This window comes from Giraffa tippelskirchi, chromosome 6 (assembly GCF_054371585.1).
Source record: "Giraffa tippelskirchi isolate mGirTip1 chromosome 6, T2T-mGirTip1v1.2.pri, whole genome shotgun sequence".
Taxonomy (NCBI): domain Eukaryota; kingdom Metazoa; phylum Chordata; class Mammalia; order Artiodactyla; family Giraffidae; genus Giraffa; species Giraffa tippelskirchi.
In genome coordinates this window covers 143000861-143024359 of record NC_137280.1, presented here as the reverse complement: position 1 = coordinate 143024359, position 23499 = coordinate 143000861, and the positions used below count along the sequence as shown (strand labels likewise).

At 45.7% G+C, this 23499-nt stretch overlaps 1 protein-coding gene and 1 long non-coding RNA gene across 50 annotated transcripts in view; both read right to left on the bottom strand.

The window, feature by feature from the left end:
* LOC145510137 (uncharacterized) overlaps positions 1-23499 on the bottom strand; it is a 520288-nt gene that overhangs the window by 462356 nt on the left and 34433 nt on the right. The gene's annotated exons all lie outside the window — the stretch shown is intronic.
* Positions 16862-18089, bottom strand: LOC145510143 (uncharacterized). The gene is made up of 2 exons (XR_014056802.1): positions 17910-18089; positions 16862-17553 (listed from the first exon to the last, which is right to left on the bottom strand). It is a non-coding gene; the product is annotated as an uncharacterized LOC145510143 (long non-coding RNA).

Sequence of the window (23499 nt, the reverse complement as noted above, 5' to 3'; positions counted from 1 at the left end):
TGAAGGATAAGATAGAATAACTAAGTAGGGCTCTCCAGAAAGCTCTTCAAACCTGACCTCTTGCCATTTTGCCTGGAACTGGAATAGCCCCCTTGTGGCCCTGGATGCTGGGGCAGCAAGACCCTGCATCCTTGATGGGTCCCTTGAGCAATGGAACCAATTCCAGATTGCCTACCCCTGAATGACTTGTTCCATGAGAAAAATATGCTTTTATTTGGTGAAGCCAGTGCCATCCGACTTCTGTTATTTGCCACAGAAAGCAATCTTAGCACACACAGAGAGGTGATATTACTATCCTGTTACAGACTAGGAAATTAACCTCAGAGAGTGTCACTACTCTGTCAAATACAGATGGCAGAACAAGGCTGGTTAACTCCAAAACTACTACACAGAATCACATATAAAATAAGTTAGAGAAAGAAAGCAACCTTTAGCAACTTTTTAACCTCTCACATAGCCCTTATCACAGTCTACCTTTTATCAGATCCTGGTAAGCATTCTCTCTCTCCCCCCCACCCCACCCCGCTCCAGCACATCACTATGGAATCTCCTGGAAGGCAGCACCAGGACATGACCATGCTGATGGCACCCCCTCTCTTCCGCTCCCTCAACACTTGGTTCAGGCTAACAAGACACTGCCAAAAGGCTGGCTGGGTTGAGTAGTTTTTAAAAAATCACTCAGGATAACTGTCTGAGAAAGTCCACCCCTTTGTGTACATATGTGCATGGTTGTGCTGGTGTGTGCTTAAGGAACACATGTCTAAGTGTCTGAGAGGGAGGGCCAGAGGAGGAATTTTTTTTATCGCTGTCAAATCCCATTCTCCCCCCTCCCGAATCCTACAGCCCTGTAGTGACAGCACAGATGATTATATTAGCGATAACCAAGCTTTTGTGCAGTACCTGAAAATTTAATTTCCTTGTGGGAAGCTATAGAGAACTAAGCGTATTTAGAGCCAAGAACCCATGAACTTTGCAGAAAGAGAAGAGTGAATACCAGATACAGCCACTGGCCTCTAGATTTTCTTGAAAAATTAAAAGGGCACCAGCTCATTTTGAATACTTCCTTTAGAAATAGCTCTCGATCCTTTTTTCTCTATACTTACCCTATAGCAGAGCAGGTGGGAAGGCACAAGTAACCCTTGAGAAATCTCTAATTCATTCCAATTTATTCCATGATTGTTACTTTCATTTACCCACTGCTTAAAGAAGTATAACCCGATTAATTATTTTTTCTCAAGTTGCTTGAGTGGTCAAGACCCAGATAAAATTTACTGAGTGCTATGTGCCAGGCACATGCTTTTCCATGCTTTAACTCATTGAATCCTTGACTCAGGCACAGAGAAGACAAGTAACTTGCCTAATGTCACACAGCTAAGAATTGGCAGAGCTGAAAGTGAAATCAAGCAGTGCAGCTGCAAAGCCCAAGACTGTAAACACATCAGCATATGCCCTGAGAAGTCTGGTATCTGAGTGTATCAGTTTTTTAATGCATGGAACAAGCATTACCTCTGATCAATTTAAGGGAAAGAAGGTAGAGAGCAAGAAAAGGGGTACATTGTCCATCGTCGGTGGATTTGACAGGCTGATTCCCAGGGAGAGACTGATGGTCTCAGTCTTGGTCATGGTTCACTCCTCCACTAGGGCTGAGGTGACCATCCCTAGTCTGCTTCTGAGGAAATGGAGTGGATGCTATCAGACCAAGGTGGTATGCAGAAAGGGTGGGAGAAGATGACTCATGTATAAGCTCCCGGGCCTCTCAGGAAGGAACAGATTCTGCTAAATTTAATGAATTTGGGATTGAATCTTGATATAAACTTGGTACCATGGGGTTTTCTGGGTTCCCCATCCTTAGGATTCATCCATTCACTTAACTGCACAGGTATTTATCCACCAGAAATCTCCCTTTATGTGCAAGCATTGTGCTGGGAGATTCACTGTTCTCAAAGACATTTATGGCCCATGAGAGGACATCAGACATATCGACCCACTCATTCACTCATTTCTCAAGCACTATTGCACACCACTGCAAACCGGGCACAGTGGTAGGCACTGGGAATAGAGCAATGAACAAGTCAGACACAATCCTTACCATATACTTAATCTCCCAATGATGGTGGTTTAGTCGTTAAGTCGTATCTGACTCTTTGTGACCCCATGGACTGTAGCCCACCAGGTTCCTCTGTCCATGGGATTTCCCGGGCAAGAATACTAGAGTGGGTTGCCATTTCCTTCTCCAGGAGATCTTCCCAACCCAGGGGTCGAACCTGCATCTCCTGCTAGGCAGGCAGAGTCTTTACCACTGAGCCACCTGGGAAGGCTTAATCTCCCAACAGAAACAATAAATTAGAATGAGCATTATGATGAGGAAATGCAGTCATCTGGAGCGGCCAATAGGAGAAGGACCTAGTTTGGGATGTGCTGGATATTTTCCATTTGCCTCTCCCAGATTCACTTTCCATCTATCTCCATCCTTTGTACCCTCAGGAGGCTAACATATATGGACTGTTTAAACAGCATCTCTTGTCTCCTGGCTTCCAGTTAGATTCAGAAAATCAAGGCACTGGCAGGAGAATGGAGAGGAGGAGAGAGTGAGGTCGAAATAGTTACTTTCCCAGCTGCTTCCCTAGTGGGTTGGCTGCCTCTCTGCCCCTGAGGCCACAGGTCCTGCCAGGCACCCTCTACACAATCCCTACAACTCTGACCACTTTCTCGACCCCAAAGGCTGCTCCCACTCCTACCTATTCAAGTATAGCAGAGGTAAGGCTGCCAACTTTTGCTAGCTCCAGCAATGCATTAACTTCCCTGTTAGATTCCCTTAACTCTGCCCTCACCTTTGGGAAAGCACCCTTCATTAAACTTGCTTGAGTGAAGGAAACGCTGTTTCCTCAAGGGATCAAGTAAGGTTTACTGAGGAACTGACATTTAGGCTGATCATCCCTTTTTAAGCAATAACACTAGACAATAATGCATCAGGGGACCTGTAGAGTGGTTGGTCCCAAAAGAAACTACCATGTTGGTCCTGTTATAGAACTTTTATCTCGAGATTTATTGATTCAGTATTTCAAAGGATGTGTTAAATTTGGGGAGTTTGACAAAGAAATACCCTAACATCCATGTGATAAATCCCTGTGCATGCGCATTTTGGGGTGGTCTGCCCAACCTTCACAGCTACTTGTCTGAACACACTTTTGTACTGGCCAGCCAGCCCCCTGCATCTGCTGACTGAAGCATAGGCAGGTGGACACCTGCCCCAGGCTGGACCAGAGTTTCTCTGGGGTTCAGACTCAAGAATGTTGGCTCTTCTCTGTGGCTGCTTCTGAGGATAACTGGAGGCACCCTTGAAGTCACAGCACACAACACTATAAGCTGTTCATTAAACAACTCTGGAGTGGATATTTACATTTGCACTCCTCCCTTATTTATGTATTTTTAATACGGTATTCAGCAGATGGTAGTAAGTGTTTCTGTGAAAGGGCAGCTTTTCCAACTGGTACAAAGGCACCATCTGAGCTACAGGCAGGACTGGGGATCCATATGTCGTATGCCCACCATGGCCGCATGAAAGCCAGTCCCGAGAGAGAGGAGCCAAGTAGACATTCCAAGAAGGGCAGAGATGAGAGATGGTGGGATCCATGCAGTGACAAAGGTGAGCATGCCTTCTTCCAGCTTTTCATGCTGCCCGGCTCCTGAACCCCATCATTTGTGACAGCCAGATGTTTCTCTCCATGCCTTGCCTAAACCTCACTCTTATCATAAACTCCTCTAATTTGCTTAGGCTAGGTTGAAAAAGTTTCTATAATTTGTGCAGTGGGATAACATTTCTAAAATATGCACCAATATGCTTTTTCATTCTGGCAATTCCTTATAGCCCTGTGCCTCTCTTTTTTATTTAGCCCAGCAGTCTGCATTCCTTGCCTTAAGGAAGCGATGGCATAAAATAAAGCAGAGGAAAAGAAAAAAAAAAGTTAATGACTAACTTCGAGCTTCAAAAGCCAAGGCACAGGCAAATAAGAAGGGCTTATGCACAGACAATATATTTGAGAGAACATAAGTAAGGGTGAACTTACATCTCCCCAGAATAGAAAGGTGTCGCTAGACTGGGGCCTGAGGTGGGGAGAGAATGGGGGTCAATTAGGACACAACTTGCAGGATTCAAAGACAAGGCAGAAAAGCATCAGGGGTGGCTCAGCCTCTACTTGAGTCAGCACTGTCCTCCAATACTGCCCAGGAGCTACACAAAGAGTCATAGACATAACAGAGTCCATTTGCCATGTATATGTCACCTGAGCAAAGGCACCTGGTGGAAATGCACTCACAGGAGTTAACATCCCGACACTGACTGCAAAAGGGATGCCCAGTGGGCTCTGGGGTTGGGTTCCATCCATTCTGACCCACTCACCCACTGTGGGGCCCAGAGACTACCACCTAGTGACCATCTGAGCCAGTACCACACATAGTTTTACTAGACGAGTAGGATCAAGCAGTGTGGCCACTTAGAGAATTTGTAGTTCAGCAAGAAATAAGACATGACAAAAATATCGTTTCATCCTTGTGGGCAAGCTGGAAAAATGTGGGTTAGACAGCAGTACATTAAGGGAGCTGGGGAGCCATCTGAACAACAAAAATGCTATTACCCCAGTGTCCTCTTAGAACACGGTCTCTTCACATTCAGGTGAAGAGATCAGACAGCTGATCAAAGCTAAAGCCACATCCAGACTCAGCAGGAAAGACTCATGATCAACCATAACACCAGACACAGGTTTGGATGTGGCACATGGCACAAGCTCCCAGTGCTTGCCTTCTCTACACTCTACCATGCAAGATATCCATGCTACACCTCCTTCCTTCCTACATGTGGACCACACAGAAGTCAGTCCATCACTTACTTTACTTTTTTGGTTGCAAGTTACAGGAAGCCACTCATACTAACTTAAGAAAGAAAGGAAAGTGTATTAGAAGCAGCATAGGGGCATTTCCAGGTACCCAGGGAGGAGGAACTCATCTGGGTTCTTCTGCAAGTAGCTGATGTCAACAAAGCAAAATCTTCTGTAACAAACTAATGATGCCATAGTCAGTTTTGTTACATCTCCACCTGCATCAGTCCTAGATGGGTAGGGAATGCAGCTTGACGTGAGTACCTGTGGTAAGAATGCTTCGGATTTTACTGCCAACTCGGGATGTCAATGGTATGCTCTGACTGCCAAAAAACAGAACAAAACAGAGAAATCTTGGACTGCACTAAAAAAAGAGGCGGTGATCGTGCTGCCTTCAGTTCAGGCATCATGTAATCAAGGCACAGTGAACAGAGAAAGGTGGCCACGGTGGACTCAAAAGTTAGGCTCTCCAGGGAATAGTGGGAGTACCTGGGATATTGCTGTTCGACCTCCTTTTGGAGGATTGGTAGGAATTTCCAGGACTTGGGCCCACCAGTGTGGAGTCTGGAGTTAGACTACCTGATTTGAATCCCCCTACTCAGCCATTTCCCAGCTTTTCCATACTGTCTAGTAATATCCTAAACATTTCACATGAAATATCTAAATTAATCTTCACCACAGCCCTATAAAGGAGTGCCATCTTGATCCCTATTTTACAGATGAGAAAACGGAGGCACAGAAAAGTTAAGTAACTTGCCTAAGGTCACACAGCGAGCAAGTTGAAGAGCTAGGCTTTGAAGGCAAGGATAACACACTTTCTTTGCTCTGCCCCTAACCAATTATATGTCCCTGAATTTTGTCCCCTCCCCTCACTGTACCTCAGTTTGCTTAGCTGGGGTATGGAGTAAATAACTCTTGTTCTACTCCAACCTGGAGGCATATGGTGTAGCTGAAATGAGATTACTGATATGGAAGTGTTGGAGAAAGTGTAAAATGATGCACCAAAGGATCTTATTACGTTAGCTTACAGAGGCCTCTCAGGGAAGAGATGAGGGAGAATGCCCCTCCCTATGCTGCCATATATAGGGCTCTCATCCTGATTGCCCTCATTTGCACAGTCCAAACCTTCTGGTATCAAGCAATCTAATTAGCCTTTATGATTTCCCATAAACTCCTAGTCAGTATGAATTGACACACTTTTTGGACACACTCAAAGGCCTAGGGGCTGGAAGAGCTGGGGTTCTATCTCTGAGGGGTCTCCCCACATGCACTTTTCAGCACAGCAGCCACAGGATAACCACACAGCTTACATCCTGGTTCATGGCTCCCTGGGCACGTGTCTCAAGACAGACTGAGAGAGTCAGGCAGACACTTTTATAACCTAGCCTCAGAAGTCACCTAGCATCACTTCCATCCTAGTCTGTTGGCCAAGGTGATCACAAAAGTACCTCCTGGTTCAAGAGGATGGGATCTAAACCCAATGGTCAGTGAAGAAGTGTCACTATCACAGAGTAAAAGAGCCTGTGGGATGGGACAGATACTGTTGTGGCCATCTCTGAGTGGAACCACCTGCCACAGGCACTTACTATGTTCCAAGCATGGAGCCAAGTGCTTCACAATCATTATGCCTCATTATTACTAAACTCACTCTGAAGTCCCATTCTAGTGGGCATAATGGTCTCATTTTACAAAAAAAAGGCAGACTGAGATACAGAGAGGGTAAACAACTGACCCAAGTCACATGCCAGCCCATGGGGTGAGCTAGAAACAAGCCCTCGGTGTGTGTCTGACTGTGAGGCCAGGGAAACAGGGAAGGTGTCCCTTCCATGAAGGAACACACCAGGCAGCAGCCAAGTGACAACATGGGAGGCTTCACATCAGCCTGCTGGGGTTCACGTCAGGCCCCCACTGCAAACTGCACAGTCTCACCCAAGCTGCTTCTCTCTCCGAGCTTTTGTGTGTTCATTAGTAAGATGGGCACAACCACAGTGCCCACCTCTGAGGACGGAGTGAGACAGCACAGGAAAAATGCTTCACACATCATCTGGACTCGTGAGGACTCTATACATGTCAGCTGGTATTACTTTAAAAGCAGTCCAAGAAAGACATCTTAAAAAGACGAACCTGCTATGACTGCCAAAATTATGTGTCATGCATCCTCAAAGTTCAGCAAATACTTTTCCTTCACTGGCGTCATTACTGATGCTGTGTAGACCAGCCACTGGATCTTGCTGGCCTGAGCAGTCACACCCCCTTCCTCCTGCCTGATAAAGCAGGTGGTTCTGTCCCGGAGGGCCACTCACAGCCCATCCCAGGAGGGGGCCCTGGGCTGACTCAGCTGGGAGGGCGTCCAGTGACTCATTAAGTCTCAAAAGCTGATTAAACACCCTGCAGGTTTGGGAAGAGAGCTAACACCCAGGAGACCAGAGGATCTCTCCTCACCCCCAGTCTCCAGTGACTCCTCAGACAGAACACAGGCGTAAAAATTAGTGAGGTTTCCATATCAGCAGAGTTTGTCATTTTGGGCACACACATCTCCAGCTTTAACAAGAAGAGTTTTCAGCTCACTTCTGAATCTTCAAACTCATGGCCAGTACCCCTCCCTCCTTCCTCCATTCCCATGGCTTCAATTACCACCCAAGCTAATGAGTCCCAAATCCATGGCTCTATCCAGATTTCTTTCCAGAGCTGGAGATCGGCCTCCACTCAGATGTCCCACTGGTCCCTCAAACTCAGCATGTCCCCCCATCACCTTGGACCCATCTCCACCCGTTTGCCTGGGCCACACTCTCCTCCAGGACTCTCAGTTACAATTTCCACAGTGCACCCAGTAGTCCAAACCAGGACTCTAACTTACTCTGTCCAGACCCCTTGCAGGTGACCCACCACAAGTCGTTGCTTCTGCTCCCTGCATTTCCTCTCTGGCAGGTTCTCTTAGAGAGCACCCCCAGCACTTTCAAATCCATCTTCATCCTCCTCCAAGTCTTTTCCCTCACACTGCTTCTGTAAGAACTCTGTAAAATGTAAACATGAGCATCGTCGCTCTGTGTGAGACTTCAGATTAAATCCATGCCCCCTCACACAGCTCCCGGGCCTTTCCTCATCTAGCCACTGCCCATCTGCTATGGGCTGAATTGGGTCCTCTGCAAAATGCATATGTTGGAGGCCAGCCCCTAGTACCTCAGAATGGAACTATGTGGCCAAAAGAAAGCCATTCTCTCATAAATCTGTGTTTCTTGGGCCTCCCTGTGGACTGTGAAAATAGAAGATGCTTGTGGGCTCTAAATAGAAGGTGACTAATGCTGATTTGGTTCAGGTACCAGAGCCCCATTTAACATGTAACAACATGGTGGGCTTATAGCCACATTTTGTGTTTATAGTCTCATGTTAGGGAAACTCAAGCCCCAGAATGCCCAGCCATGTTAGCTGCCTGGCCACCTCTCTAGGGCCCAGGACATGTATGCATTCTGGCCTTGAGCACTGAGATCCACTGATAGAAGTGTTCCCATTCCCACCATCCCAGGTTCCTGGGCACCCCCCTGCACCCTGGCAGCTCAGCTCAGTGTGCCTGGGTCCCATATGGAACACAGAGTAGCTTCACTGTTAAGTCGCTCTTTAACTCTGGGTGCCAGATATTGAACTTGCCTGCATTTTACCTAAATGGAGTGAATATGAATCTGACATCTCTGAATAATGACCAGATTGATTCGAAGAAAAAGAATCTGATTCTAGCTCCATGTGGAACTACAAGGAAGATCCATATACAGACAAGATTCCACCTCACCAGTCTTCCCTGCCCCCTTCCCCGGTTTGCTTTCCCCCATGTCACTTGTCACTGTCACCTAATTTACTAGGTATTTGCTTTATTTGATCACCCCTGTCCCCCCCCCCCCCATCATCTCCAGGAGAATGGGAGGAGGGCATCTTGAGGGCAAGAATTTTATCTGTTTTCTTCCCTGCTTCAACACTGCTTGGTACAGAATAGGTGCTCAATGTGTACATGTTGGGGCTTCTCAGGTAGCTCGGTGGTGAAGAATCCACCTGCCAATCCAGGAGACACAAGAGACACGAGTTCAATCCCCGGGTCGGGAAGATCCCCTCGAGGAGGAAATGGCAACCCACTCCAGTATTCTTGCCTGGAGAACCCCATGGACGGAGGAGCCTGATGGGCTACAGTTTACAAGGTCACAAAGAGTCAGACACGACTAAGCGGCTAAGCATGCACGTGTGCATGCTGAGTGAATGGATGAATGACTGAATGACAGAATGAATGCACACGTGTTCTTCCTCCCTTCGTCAGGTAGACACGGACGTGAGTCTCCACTCTTCCCATTACCTTGGAAATTCCCCTCAGTCCACACTGGGAATACCCTCCGGTGCCCCTCATACCTCACCTCCCTCTAAATGAGACTTCTGTTCGTGCCTTGTCCATCTATGCATAAGCCGCTGCCCTACAAATGTCCCTCCAGGGCCAAGGCAGTTTCTGGTCACAGATGTGAAACAAGTTAGGATTCCACACATCCTAAAACCCACATAAATAGATCCATCTGGGGTTCCTGTCCCCTGTAGGCCGAGTTCTCAGGGGACAAGAGCCTGAGGCTGAGATCTGTGGTGGTGTTGGGGACACTCACAGTCCATGGGCAGCTGCTGACTGGGGACAGACAGGAGGAAGCAGTAGAGGCCCTGAGGGCTGGAGGGCAGGGGCAGCAGAGAGAGCACTGGGCCAGCAAGCAGGATCCAGTCTCCCAGGCCAGTTCCACAGTCTCCGGCCTGGCAAGACAGACTCCTTGAGCCTCAGAGACATTTCTGGAGCTGTTCTGAGACTAGGAAGAGAACCACTGGGAAAGGGAGCAGGAGAGTAGGCAGCGGCACTGGCTGTTCTTGAACCTTCCATCCACTTCCTAGCTATAACACCCGACCTCCACCCTGTCTTCATTATCTTCAGGGTTGACAGGTGGTTAATGAGTTATTATTATTATTCAATGTAAAACAATGCAAGATAGTAACTGGATGCCAGGAGAAGGCAATGGCACCCCACTCCAGTACTCTTGCCTGGAAAATCCCATGGACGGAGGAGCCTGGCAGGCTGCAGTCCATGGGGTCACTGAGTCGGACACGACTGAGCGACTCCACTTTCACTTTTCACTTGCATGCCCTGAAGAAGGAAATGGCAACCCACTCCAGTACTCTTGCCTGGAGAATCCCAGGGACGGGGGAGCCTGGTGGGCTGCCATCTATGGGGTCGCACAGAGTCGGACACGACTGACGCGACTTAGCAGCAGCAGCAGCAGCAGGAGTTGATTCTGAAAGGCCACCATTCTTTCCCTCTCCAATTCAGACAAATGCAAATCTTGGGGTGAGTTAGTTGTAACACTAGGGAGGAGCAACGGGTTAATTCTCACTGAAGATCTGGCTGTGCTTTTGACAACAAAACTTTCTGTGCCCCACGCAAAAGGAGGGGAGAGAAGGGCAAAGAGCCAAAGCCAGGGGGAGTTCCCAAAGTGACTTTACCTACTTCTTGGTGTTGACCGTGCTCACAAGCAAATGGGGGCATAACATGAAAGATGGCTCCCATGAGCCGAGGGCTTTGCCTGAGGCACCAAGCTGGAAACTTTCCACATGTTCTTTTTGGACTTCATGACAAACTTGCAATATAATTCCTCTCCCTCTTTAGGAGAAGATTGTCACTCTTGAGGTGACAATTCTGACCTCCAAGAACATAAGTGACTTTCCCAAGGTCACACAAGCTGTGGCAACATGGCCCAGATTCAAAGCCAGGTCTCTCTTACTCCAGGGCTCATGGAGAGGAGCAGGGCAGGTGGAGGAAGGGGAGAGAATGTTCATCCACCAAGAGTACACACCCCCATGATGCTGCTGCTGCTAAGTTGCTTCAGTCGTGTCCGACTCTGTGCGACCCCATAGACGGCAGCCCACCAGGCTACCCCGTCCCTGGGATTCTCCAGGCAAGAACACTGGAGTGGGTTGCCATTTCCTTCTCCAGCACACCCCAATGATAGGTCAGGAAAAGCAATCTGTAGAAATGTATGGTTTTATTTACGGAAAATTAATTCAGCATACAACTTCATCATAATACCATTTCTCGAAACATTAACTCCCATCAGTGTTGTAAAAGTCTGGGAAACTGCAAAATGTCTTTTCTTTAAAACTGCCTATTATCTATAAACATCCACTTTTCAGGCCAACCAAGATGTTCCCCCTCCCCTTGATCTGTTGACTTTAAATCTACAAAGGTCAGGGGTGGCCCACGTGTTCCTGTGGTTTGAAAAAGGTTCTCAGCAGCCTGAAAGCCCAGGGGAAAGCAATGCTCACTTTAATTGCTCTGTGAATTAGAGCCTCCCCTTTTGGTTTAAATCCACACCACAAATGTATTTTTAATATTTTCTCCAGTCCTAGAAACAGCAGTGAAGCATCTTTTTTTCCTTTCTCTTGTCCGACATCGCCCTCTAGTGGTCACAACTCTAATTGAAAAATGGAGACAGTAACCCCACCAGAGAGACAAGGGTGCCACCCAGACCCCTTCACTCCCTCACCCACCGACCCACTCAGCTATCCCTATGGCTTCTCAGTTAGGCATCATTGCTTGAGAACCTACTTTGCACCAGGTACAAGCAACAAAGATTCTAGCTGCTTAGTGATTTGTTTGCTAATGTGGAACTTGAAGGGCTGGAAGAAACGGGCAAGATCTAGAATCCAGAAATCAGGGTTGCAATGCCAGCTCTGCCCCTTAAAGCCTGACTGACCCTAGGGATGGAGGTCAGTTCCCTGCTGGACTTATTTCTTCCCCATGCGGGTAGTAATACCAACCTGCCCATCCTCAAAACAGCAGTACATGCATGCACCTCGTCAATCTTTAATTCTCACAACCACCTTACCCTCTGCTCCTGGAGCAAACAGGTTTTCATTACAAATGAAAGGCAAGGGAGCTAATTCCAGACAATGGCTTCAGAAGCCCTGGGTTCAAATTGTAGTTCTGCCAGTTACTTACCTTGTTACTTTAGACAAGCTTTAATCTCTCTCAGAGGCTATTTTTCTTGTCTGTAAAATGGGCATAATCATAGGGTTCAACAAGATAATTTACATTTTTAAACTTTAGTGTGAGCAAAATCCCCTGGGAATTTTGTTACCAGAACAGCCCCTTCTCAAACTTACTAGTTTCTGAATTTCTGAAGATGACCCAGGCATCTGAGCAATAGCCGAGCTACTCAGGTGACTCCAATGTACAACAGCCTTTGACAGCAAATAGAATACACCTGGACCCCTGGTTGTCAAGCTTCACCTCACATTGGAATCTTTAAAAATATCTCCCTGTCGAGATTCTGCGAGAAAGGATGCAGGGGAGAGCCTGGCACTGGGATTAGTAGGAATTTCTAGAGGGATTCTCACTTGTAGCCAGGGGTGAAAACCACTGCCTTAGCCCCATGCCTGAAACAGCTGCAGCTGCTATATAGTCGCTAATTCGTGTCCCACTCTTTTGCGACTGCATAGACTGTAGCCCACCAGGCTCCTCTGCCCAAGAGATTTCCAAGACAAGAATATTGGAATCAGTTGCCATTTCTTTCTCCAGGGGATCTTCCCGACCCAGGGATCGAGCCTGCATCTCCTGCTTGGCAGGCATATTTCTTATCACTGAGCCACCTGGCTTCCCATCTGATACAGAGAAAGTCCTAACACATGTTAAAAGAAGCCCTACTAACACATCCACGTCATGACTTAAACACTGAGCCTTCATTCAACCACAACATATTGAGAACCTCCACCAGGCACCAGGCACTGGCAAAAGAGCGGCCATCCAACGAAAACAGAGACGCAACTCTGCCCTCAGGGAGGTCACAGTAATGCAGGGGCCGACTTGTCATTCTGTACGGGGCCCCCAAGATTATGGAGCCCACCCAGGGCGTGGAGGTTGCATATCATACAGGGCCCTGTGGGTCAAAGTAAGAACTTTTTCTCTTTGAGATGGAACTATTCACACATCCCACAGTTGTCTGTCTTGGTAAAGAAGAGATTTCAAGATGCCATTTTACCTTCATAAAAGTGTCAGTCGCTCAGTCGTATCTGACTCATTGCAACCCCATGAACTGTAGCTCACCAGGCTCCTCTGTCCATGGAATTCTCCAGGCAATAATACTGGAGTGGGTAGCCATTCCCTTCTCCAAGGATCTTCCTGACCCAGGGATCAAACCTGGGTCTCCTACAACACAGGCAGATTCTTTACAGTCTGAGCCACCAGCGAAGCCCCAGAGTAGAGATTTCAAGATGCTATTTCACCTTCAAAAACATGACCATCCAATGGCAAGATTTCTATTGGGGGACCTGGGTTGGGGGAAATAAATTTGGTGCAGTGAGGCCCGTTCTGACTCACTGTGTCCCATGTGTGTCTGTTCCCCTTTGAGGAAGGCTGTCTGAGAAGATGGGTGACCACAGGTTGGAGTGGCCTTTGCCTCTGCTGCTCACTGTCCGGCAGCCAACACCACCTTCCTCCCAGCAGACTCAGCCGGTCAGATGTTTCCAGTTGTACAGGCAAATGGGAATACTTATTCTTAATTAGGATTTCAGCTTTGCACCTGCTCCCCTTGGCAAAGGCTGAGCCTACTTCAGAGGCCAGAGGGTGGAGGGAAAACCCTTTTTCAATCCCTGTAGTTAGTCACTCAGCCAACCCCCGTTAGCACCCAGGAGTGAGGCCAGGGAAGCCCCGTGAAATCTTGTTAAATCACTGAGAGCTTGGGGGAGGGACTGTAGAGAGGCCTCTCTCAGCCTTCCTACTAAAATAACTGCCTCCCTAACTCTCCTCTATGTTATTTTTATTCACAGTGCCTATCATAAGCTGACACTTTATGTTTGTTTACTTCCAGTAGTCTGCCTCTCCCACTAGAATGTAAATTCTGTGTTCATCACCCATGGTGTCCACAGCACCAAATGGTGTATAACACCTAGAAGTAGATTTTTTGAATAATTGTTGAATGAATGAATGGATCAATGACTGACTTGTTTTCAGTTGACTCCAGTTAATACCAACTTGGTTGTTATTAAATGCTCCAGCAAAGAGAACAGGAGGTTGGCCAGAACTGACAACAGCAGTTCTGTGTAAACAAGACAGGAAAGTATGTTTCCCTTATGAAGAGGGAGGATTCATTCATTAAGTTTGCGGGGTTTTTTCACTGGAAAGAGAAGGGGGAAGAGGAGGGATCAAATGGGATCACAAGCAGGAAGCCCAAGTAGAGCCATCAGACGTGTCCTGTTGGACCTGCAGCTTTTTTGTTTTGTTGGTTGGTTTTTGCTTTTCTGCAAATAGCATGTTTCTATATCAAAAACCTAGATAGCATATTTAAAAGCAGAGACATTACTTTGCCAACAAAAGTACGTCTAGTCAAGGCTATGGTTTTTCCAGTGGTCATGTATGGATGTGAGAGTTGGACGGTGAAGAAAGCTGAGCGCCGAAGAATTGATGCTTTTGAATTGTGGTGTTGGAGAAGACTCTTGAGAGTCCCTTGGACTGCAAGGAGATCCAATCAATCCATCCTAAAAGAGATCAATCCTGGGTGTTCATTGGAAGGTCTGATGTTGAAGCTGAAACTCCAATACTTTGGCCACCTCATGCGAAGGGTTGACTCATTGGAAAAGACCCTAATGCTGGGTAGGATTGGGGGCGGGAGGAGAAGGGGATGACAGAGGATGAGATGGTTGGATGGCATCACCGACTCTATGGACATGGGTTTGGGTAGACTCCGGGAGTTGGTGATGGACAGAGAGGCCTGGCGTGCTGCAATTCATGGGGTCGCAAAGAGTCGGACACGACTGAGCGACTGAACTGAACTGATATCAAAAACCCAGCCTTCCTGGAAAAGCCTCCAGGCAGTGAAGGAGCCCTATTCCTGCAGGGGAACAGCAGCCTGTTGCTGCAGGGCCACTGCCCCTTTACCCAAGCAGGACTCTCCAGGACCCCCCTCCTCTGGGCTGCCTCCTCCTCACATTTCCTCCTTAGCCCGGGCTCTGCATGGCAGGCCTTTCCTGCCTCTGTCCTGCTGCTTTGCTCTTGGTCTGGGCCTAGGGATTTCTGTGCCCACTCCCAGTGACTGGCTCCAGACTGTACTGGGCAGTGGACTCCACCTGGTTCTCTGCCCTCCATGGCTGCCAGGCACTGTGCAGTCTCCCAAACCTGGGAGACAGTCCACAGAGCCATAACCCTGAGCAGCCAAGGTCACCCGAGGGACACTCAGCATCACTCCTATGTAACCACAGGGCCAATCAAGGTGGGTTTACTCTTTCTCCTTCCCTCATGTGGGAATTCAACCACCAGGGTGATTTCATTCAGGTCACCTTCCCCAGCTCAGAAAAATCAGTTCCCTCCTTTTTGCTTAGCCTGGTAGACATGAACCCCTGCCTTCATGATCTCTGGTCCCCTTCTCCCTTTTATCCCCTGCTTAAGTATTTCTCAACCAGTCTCATTCCTTTTCATTTCTCTCTGCACCCTCAATCATCCAGCCCTGCAAATCGACTCAGCTATGTCTGGCACACAGCCTGTTCCTCCTTGTTATTAACAAGGTTGAGAAGAGTGGATAATAAATGAGACCTTGCTTTCAAAGGGCTTTCACACCACCAACTCAGAGCCTCCCAAGAACCATACCGGTAGACACTGACAGGTGGAGTTTACCTTTGTCTATGATCAGCAGCTAGATATCAGTGGAGCCAAGTCGGGAACCTATTTTAAGTGCCATTATTTATGTCCTATCAGGAACTTACCATTTTAAAAAATAAGTGAGAGGAAGAGACAGTCCAGATTTTAAAATATGACTTTATTACATGTCAAGGGCAAGATTTATTCCCCCTCCTTAGTATTATAATGCAAGTAGATGGAATAAGATTTGGTATTATATTTGCCTTTCAAACAACCTTTCAGAAACACCTGCATTGCTCTGCAAAAGGAAAACCATTTGCTTATTTATTCACTCCATTAAACAATCACTCATTCACTCAATCAACAATTGTGTTGTACTCTTACTATGTGCCAGGTCCTGGGCTCGACACAAGGCAAACATTGGTGAGCAAAGCAGGCTGGCCCTGCCCTCGTGCATTTAGAGTCTGGTGGTAAAGTGACGCATTAAACCAAGATTCACACCAAGAATGTATAATTAGAAAGAACCACCATATGACTCAGCAATTCCACTCCTACGTGTATATTTGAAGAAAATGAAATCAATAAAGCAGAAGTAGATTTTTTTTGGAATTCTCTTGTCTTTTCTATGATCCACTGGATGTTGGCAATTTGATCTCTGGTTCCTCTGCCTTTTCTAAATCCAGCTTGAACATCTGGAAGTTCATATACTGTTAAAGCCTGGCTTGGAGGATTTTAAACATTACTTCATTAGCATGTGAGATGAGTGCAGTTGTGCGGTAGTTTGAATATTCTTTGGCATTGCCTTTCTTTTGGGATTGGAATGAAAACTGACCTTTTCCAGTCCTGTGGCTGCTGCTGAGTTTTCCAAATTTGCTGGCATATTGAATGCAGCACTTTCACAGCATCATCTTTTAGGATTTGAAATAGCTCTACTGGAATTCCATCACCTCCACTAGCTTTGTTCGTAGTGATGTTTCATAAGGTCCACTTTTCTTTTCATTCCAGGATGTTCTGGCTCTAAGTGAGTGATCATACTATTGTGGTTATCTGGTTCATGAAGATCTGTTTTGTACAGTTCTTCTGTGGATTCTTGCCACCTCTTCTTAATATCTTCTGCTTCTGTTAGGTACATATCATTTCTGTCCGTTATTGTGCCCATCTTGCATGAAATGGTCCCTTGGTATCTCTAATTTTCTTGAAGAGATCTCTAGTCTTTCTCATTCTATTGTTTACTTCTATTTCTTTGCATTGATCACTGAGGAAGGCTTTCTTATCTCTCCTTGTCATTCTTTGGAGCTCTGCATTCAAATGGGTATACTTTTCTTTTCTCCTTTGCCTTTTGCTTCTCTTCTTTTCTCAGCTATTATAAGGCCTCCTCAGACAACCACTTTGCCTTTTTGCATTTCTTTTTCTTGGAGATGGTCTTGATCCCTGCTTCCTACAATGTCACAAACCTCCATTCATAGCTCTTCAGGCACTCTATCAGATCTAATCCCTTGAATCTATTTGTCACTTCCACTGTATAATCATAAGGGATTTGATTTAGGTCATATCTGTATGGTCTTGTGGTTTTCCCTACTTTCTTCAGTTTAAGTCTGAATTTGGCAGTAAGGAGTTCATGACCTGAGCCACAGACAGCTCCCAGTCTTGTTTTTGCTGACTGTCTAGAGCTTCTCCATCTTTGGCTGCAACGAATATAATCAATCTGATTTCCATATTGACCATCTGGTGATGTCCACGTGTAGAGTCTTCTCTTGTGTTGTTGGAAGAGGACGTTTGCTACGACCAATGAGTTCTCTTGGCAAAACTGTTAGCCTTTGCCCATAAATGAGCTATTGTCACAACGATCCTCATATTCCGTCGAGGCCAGCTCTGCAAGTTGGGCATCAGTTGTTGCTGATGCTGGTCAGGAAACCAGGCAATGCCTAATTCATTATATGCCAGTCTCTTGGTTCTTCCCCAGCCTATGGTGACCACTGAGCAACAATTCCAGCTCCATCATTGGTGTCTGTCACCCATCAGGGATGGCACTGATACTGTCACCTTGGAGCAAAGTTTTGAAACGTGATGTAAGATAGTGTTTGGACAGCTGTTTTCTCCACTCACAATGAAACCACTTCCTGAAACACCTATTCCCCAGACCCAGAGGGGAGACCTGACTTTTGCAGGCTCCAACTCTGAGGCAAGATTTTGCTGTAACATCCTGGAAGCAGTCTTGGCCAAGAGAGGAGGTGGGTGTGGCTGGGGCAGAGCCGTTGCTCATGATGTTTATGTCCTACTGTGGGATTTCCAAACTACGAAAATAAAACTCATCCTTTTGAAGAAACTAGAGCCAAACATCACAGGCTGGTGAACACAGCCCTCTGGTGAGGGCTCCCCAACCAGGCCCCTATACTTACTTTATATCATCTTTTCTCACTCCATCTCCTTCCTGGGAGGCTGCAAGTTCAGACTGCAGAATCTGAAAGATGTGAGTTCAAATCCCAGCTTTGCCACTCGCTGGCTGTTTGACCTGGGGCCTATTTGAACTCTGAGCCCTATTTGAACTCTGAACCCTGTTTGAACCTCTGTTTCTTCATCTACAAAATGAGAAATAATAATAAGAGCTGTGTTGCAAAAATAATAAACATAATACTGAAAATGGGGAAGCAGCAGAGGACAGCAGTTAGGATGGGCTCTGGAGTTTGAATCCCACTTCTTCCGCTCTGGCTGACCTTTGAACAAGTTACTTAATCTCTCGTTTGTCTCACTTGCAAAGAGGGGTAACAACTGTTCTTCCCTCAATGACACACTGTGGGAACTAAAGGTGTTAACATAGGTAAAGATCCTTGGACAGAGGCTGACACTAAGAAAGTGCCCACCCTTACCTTTATTTCCACACACTTTCTGTAGCCATCAGGGAACTGACTGGTGAAGAGCCTGGGTGGAAGGGAGGTCCCAAGATAGATATAACCCATCATTCCTTCCATAACAAAGAGAATTCATTGCAGTCTTCCTTGTTTTTCAGAATGCTTTACAACCAGTCGTGAACTGACTCCTGAAAGAGAAGCAGCTGGGACCTGCCTAGGACCAGTCTTCCTGCAGGGAAGACAGACAGGCAGTCACAATTTCTGAAGAGACAATGGACTAACACAGACATATGGAAGTCTCCCACAGTGGTGCCAGGATGTGTGATTCCGGGCCTCTCTGTGAATTCCTGCTCACCAGAAATCTTTTGAAGACAAAGTCCAGCAGGACAGAAAGGGATGTCTCATCAGACGGCATGCTGAAGGTGGTTCCCTGCCCAAGACGGTCTTTGCCACATCACAGGCACAAAGGTGAGCCAGTCAATGGGTGGCCGTCATCTGATACAGAAGATGCACAGACAGGACATGCCAGATGGTTTGTGGTACTGCACACAGAAGATAGGTTCTCCAGAACCCTGAGAGCTGGGACATTTGTTCTCTGGGGTTGCTCTTGGGCCTCAGAACAGAAGGGACCTGGGGCAGGATCACTCTTGTTTGGGTTAGGGGGACACCAGTACCCTCCTCCCTATGCTGTATGTTATTATCAGTGTCTTATCAGACAGACCTGGGTATAATTATGGCTGAGTAATCCTGGGGGCCTGGCGTATCCTGTGTAAGGTTTAATTTCCCCCATCTGTTGAATGGAGTTGATGGTGGGACGATGTCATAGAATTGTTAGAATTAAATGACTCACTCCACATACGTGCTAAGAAAGATGCCAGGTACGCCTTTTTGCATTCAATAATTTGCTTTCAGTAAGTGGTTATTGCCATTGTGGTTGGAAAGACTCTGTTTTTATTCTCCAAATTCCAGTGCACATCCAGCCTCTCAATTTCCTGACACAAAGCAGCATCCAACTCTCTATAAGCCTCACAGAAATTAAGGGACTGTTCAGAGAGACAAAGCAAGCTAAAAGTGAGGTCCAAGAAAATAATAACAAATGAAACAACTGACAAAGGATTAATTTCCAAAATATCCAAGCAGCTCATATAACTCTATGCCAGAAAAACAAACAGTCCAATCAAAAAGTGGGGAAAAGACCTAAACAGACATTTCTCCAAAGAAAACATACAGATGGCTAACAACCACACGAAAAGATGCTCAACATCACTCATTATTAGAGAAATGCAAATCAAAACCACAATGAGATATCACCTCACACCCATTATCAAAAAGTCTACAAACAACAAATGCTGGAGAGTGTGTGGAGAAAATGGAAAGCTCTTGCACTGTTGGTGGGAATGTAAGCTGATACAGCCACTATGGAAGATGGTTTAGAGATTCCTTAAAAAACTAGGAATAAAACCACTATATGACCCAGCAATCCCACTCCTAGGTATAAGCCCTAAGGAAACCAAAATTGAAAAAGACACATGTATCCCATTGTTCATTGCAGCACTATTTACAATAGCTAGAAATGGAAGCAACCTAGATGTCCATCAACAGATGAATGGATAAAGAAGTTGTACATATACACAATGGAATATTACTCAGCCATAAAAAGGAATGCATTTTGAGTCAGTCCTGATGAGCTGGATGGACCTAAAACCTATTATACAGAGTGAAGTGAGTCAGAAAGAGAAAGATAAATATCATATTCTAACGCACATATACAGAACCTATAAAAATGGTACTGAAGAATTTATTTACAGGGCAGCAATGGAGAAACAGACATAGAGAATAGACTTATGGACATGGAGAGAGGGGAGGAGAGGGTGAGATGTATGGAAAGAATAACATGTAAATTTACATTACCATATGTGCAATAGATAGCCAATGGGAATTTGCTGTATGGTTCAGAAAACTCAAACAGGGGCTCTGTATCAACCTAGAGGAGTGGGATGGGGAGGGAGGTGGGCGCAAGGTTTGAAAGGGAGGGGATATATGTATACCTATGGCTGATTCATGTTGAGATTTGACAGAAAACAACAAAATTCTGTAAAGCAATTATCCTTCAATAAAAAAATAAATTAAAAAAAAGTGAGGTCTAATCTATGTTTACAGGGAATAGATGAACAGATGCAGGGGAGGATTGGATTTGGTTATTCATGTATTCATTGATTCATTCATTCAATTATCCAACAACTATGTACTGAGAGACTATTGTGTGTCAGGCCTGTTCTGGCTCCTGGGACCTGAAGAAAGGGTGAAAGGATAATTTAACTCCCTCAAGTTAGCTCTATCAATCTGCTATGGTGTCCCCACACTCCTCCATATACAGAGTCTGTAAGGCAGTAAAGGAAAACAGCCTAGAAGCCAGAAGACCTGGTTCTTTCATCAGTGTTTCTGCCTGCTAGCCATGGGATCTGGGCAAAGCCCTTAACTTGTCAATTCCTTTAAATAGAAAATTAAGATGAAGATGATGATTCAGCCTCTGGTTTTCTACAGGGCTATTGGAAAAATCAAATAAGTAACACATGAGAACCTGCTTTTCAATATGGGAGCAATTTACATATGTGAGGAACTTAGTATTTTTAAATTTGCAATAAAGACCTTCTTGACAAAAGGACCATATTTTGCAGAAACCTAGAGCTCTCGGGAAAATCAAGAGGGAAAAATTCAATGTCTGTGCAATTCTCAGCCACCCACACTGGTCAGTGTCACCCTGCCTTTAGGCTCAGGGGACCAGGAGTCCATTGGCCTCTTGGGCTCAGGGGAGCTATCATCAGCCCAGATGCACCCTCACTCACACTCCCATCCCCTCTGAGCCCTCAGAGGAGGATCTGGCCTGCGGGCCTTTCTCCTGGAGGCACTTGGCTCTTCACTAAGAACTAAAACCCCACTTGAGTTGGAATGTATGAAGCACCCAGGTCTAATCTCAGGTTTAATCCAAGGGGTATTAGCTAGATATGTTTTTCCCTTTTGATGGAAAGTTTAAATAATGAAACTTGAGAAATGAAAAGAACTACAAAGTGAAATCAGAAAAAAAAATACTGTAGTATCTCCTCCCAGGATGTTTCTGTTCTCTCTAGGAAATACCCCAAAATGTAGACTTTTCATCCTTACACATTATCATTTCTGCCAAGTTAAGTTAGTCGAGATAGTCATCAAAGTCTACCCAGGTTTGAAGGGAGAGAATACTGACCCTCCCTCCACCCCAACCCAACTTCAATGGAGATGTGTCACATTACAACAATATCCCACCAAAGAGCAGCATGTACAGTAGGATATACATTGCTATGGCTACCTTTGGAAAATTCTACCTGCCGCACTAGCTTTTTAATGAAAGCAGAAAAGCTCTCATTAAAAACTAATGAATCAGGTTGAAAAATAAAATGCAAAGCAATGAATTACTATAGGCATTACTATTGTAAGAAAACAGCATGCTTACCAAAGCATCCCCCTGGAACATATTTTGACGATAATGACACCAGTGAGGTTTCTCACCCTGTAAAGTGTCTCCAAATCATGATCTCCTTTAATCCAGCAATGCTGTCAAGCAGGGGTATCCACTTCCCAGCAGGGGAAACTGAGGTTTCCAGCAGTAGGTGCCCTGTCCTGTGTCACACACTGGTTAGTGACAGTATTAGTTTAAACCCAGGGCTTCTGACTTCAATTGTGGTGTCCTTTCCACATCTGACCAGCAACTAGATTGAGTGATATTTAGCTCCCATTTGAGAGGGCACAAAAGTCCTCTGAAATTTTCAGTCTAGTAATCAGGTTCTAGATGTGGCTTTGCCGCAGTTTGAGTTGGAGCAAATCACTTTCCTCTCTGAGATTCAATCTTTGCATCTACAAATGCAGAGGATTCCACTGGAGGAATTTAAACTTTAAAAGAAAAAAAAATTTTTTTTAAGCAACCACACCCTTTCCCCAAGTGAAACCTTATCAAGATTCTCATTCCATGAAACATCTATTCAAAAGCAAAGCTGCTCTACCCACCAGAGCTAAGCATGCAGCCACGCTATGCTTCATTCATGAATATACACTCGACACAAATGCATTCATCTGTCCACCACAAATATCAAACCAGTCAATCTGAAAGGAAATAAACCCTGAATATTCACTGGAAGGACTGATGCTGAAGCTGAAGCTGAAGCTCCACTACTTTGGCCACCTGAAGCAAAGAGCTGTTTCATTGGAAAAGACCCTGATGTTGGGAAAGACTGAGGGCAAGAGAAGAAGGGGGCAACAGAGGATGAGATGACTGGATGGCATCATCAACTCAATGGACATGAGTTTGAGCAAATTCCGGGAGATAGTGAAAGACAGGAAAGCCTGGCGTGCTGCAGTCCATGGGGTCACAAAGAGTTGGACACGACTGAACAACTGCAGTCCACCACAAGACTTGTGCTGAATGTTCATGGCAGCTATGTTCATGATACCAAAACCTGGAAACAACCAAAAGGTTCATCAAGAATGAAAAAGATCAATAAAATGTGGTGTAGTCACACAACAGAATTCTACACAGCTGTGCAAAAGGACAGGCTACTGCCACCTGCAAACACATGGATAAATCTCTCAGATATAATTTTGAGTGAAAGAAGCCAGACATGAAAGAGCATAAACTTTGTAATTTCATTTATATAAAGGCTCAAAATGAGCAAAATCAGAATGGTGGTTACCTGTGGGGAGGATGTGGTTGTTCTGACTGGGAAGGACAGCATAGAGCCTGCCCGGGGGTACAAAAAGTGTTCTTTACCTTGATATGAGTAACGGCTACACAGACGTATACATATATAAAAACTCATCAAGCTTTATCATTGAAATTCCTATACCTTATGTCATGTAAGTTGTACCTCAAAAAAAAAGGTAAAAAAGTGGAATTCCTATGGCTGAAGTAAGAAAGAGGGTTTTGAAGATCCATTAGCTAAGGCTTTACCCTATTACTTCCATCCACCCACCCCTTGGGGGACCCTAAGGGACCAGAGGGTACAGTATTAAAGACCACCAGACTCGACCATCTCTAAGGAAAGAGAAGATCCAACAGATTCACTTTGAGAACTCACCTTTAGTCACTTTACCTCAACATCACCTGCTTCAA